Source organism: Fulmarus glacialis, unplaced genomic scaffold (assembly GCF_000690835.1).
Source record: "Fulmarus glacialis isolate BGI_N327 unplaced genomic scaffold, ASM69083v1 scaffold7556, whole genome shotgun sequence".
NCBI classification, from domain to species: domain Eukaryota; kingdom Metazoa; phylum Chordata; class Aves; order Procellariiformes; family Procellariidae; genus Fulmarus; species Fulmarus glacialis.
In genome coordinates this window covers 120,257-122,008 of record NW_009220009.1, presented here as the reverse complement: position 1 = coordinate 122,008, position 1,752 = coordinate 120,257, and positions in this window count along the sequence as shown.

Below are 1,752 nucleotides of genomic sequence, written 5' to 3'. Positions count from 1 at the left end.
AGGAGAGGAGGAGATGGAGGCGGCGGTGCGAGCCTTCCTGTCCCCCGCTGCGCTGCGCGGACGGGGCTGCCCGAGGCTGCCGATCGGGTTTTGTCTAAAAAAAACCTGATAGACGGCCAGGGGAGGCGGCGCAAGTCGTGAAGGGCTCCGCTTCTTAGATAACACCCGATGCGGTGGGGCTGGGCGAACGGGAGGGGTTCAGAAATGCAGCTGGCACCGCTGTAGAGCCAAGATTAAAGAGCTGAAGGGTCCGTCTGAAATCGTTGAGAAGCTGTCCTTTACCAAGGGGCGCAGAAGACGTAAGCAAGTTCATCTCAACAGGGGGCTTTTCTTCTGTGACAAAATTTGGGGAGTTTGGTGCTTGCGACCCGTGGTTCTCTAAAGTGGGTGTCCTCCTAAAGGTCCCCCTGCCTAGACCACTCCTGCCCGAGAAAAAGATAAAATAAAAACAAGAAGTGACGTTCCCAGTCCTTTCAAATACTTTCTCAATGTTTCTTTGCTGAGCCAGGACTTTGACACACAGCTAAGCTGTGTGGTGTTTGTCTGTCTGGCATGCCTAAAGTGGGAGAGCCTTAGAATTACCTCAAGGGACTTGATCTTAATTGGAGATTGGCATCTGGTTTCCACCTTCCCAGCTGTCAGGGGTTTTGTTGGGAGGGGCTGGCTTCTTTGGGGGAGGCTTCATCCCCTGCTTTGGTGCGTTTTTAACTGTGGCAGCATTTGAAAGGGTTCTCAGGATAAAACCAACTCTGACGAGTCTTCTTACCTTCTCTAGTAATGTAAGAGATTAAAACAGCCTATGTCTGGCTCTCTTTGGACTATGATAGGAAAGTTACCGTATTCGTTTCTGTTTATTTCCTGTGAGGAGCATGTACACCCATGCTGAAAAGGATTTGTATGTTGTGCATGTAGGTGAGTGGTGGTACAGTTTCTTTGAAACTCAAGTTTCATGGTTTTCTCCTCCCAGCGGCTTTAAGTTATGGGCCTAAACATATAGTGGGTAACATCTCATGTTTGTAAAGGCAGGACAGGGAAAACCCTATGTCCATCATGTTGGAAAGCCAGTTTAAGACTTTATTGAGAAGTTATTTTGGATCTGCTAAGTGAGAGATTATAATGGTGAGAGATTACTTCACATTTCTGTAGCTTCCTCATCCTTGTTCCCTTTCTCTGTTTTAAGGCTACTTGAGCAACAGCATTTGCCACCTGGCTGAAGTGTACTACTGATTTTCCCCTAGAGTCTGAGACCTACCAATGGCAGCTATTCCTACATGATTTGGGATTCTGGTCGTCTACAAATCCCTGTTGAGGGATTTCCTTTTCACAGTTACGAGGCTACTAAAACGTAGAAGTGGGGGATAATTCTCTTGGCTCATACATTCGGAGGGAGGGGAGAGGAACCTAACAAAACCCCAGGGCAGTCATAACTGCAGTTTGCTCTTCCAGTTTGCCTGTGCGAGTGGGAGAACTCAGGCAGAAAGCTTTTTATAGTAAGTTGCTAGCAAAGTGAGTTAGTAGGTAAGTGTCAGTTCTAAGCACCTTCAGCTAAGTTCTTCTCAAGGAACAAATACAGTTTCTGCATTTCTTTCCTAGGCCAAGACTCCCTTTGAATTTTTGCATGTTATTTTCTGCAGTAAAACATAAAGGCCATGAAGCATTTGCCTGAATTTGTATGCCGTTTATGAAATTTAGTAGCTGCAGTTGCAGTGCTTGTGAGTACAGTAGGGATACCAGGGTACATGTCCCAAATCA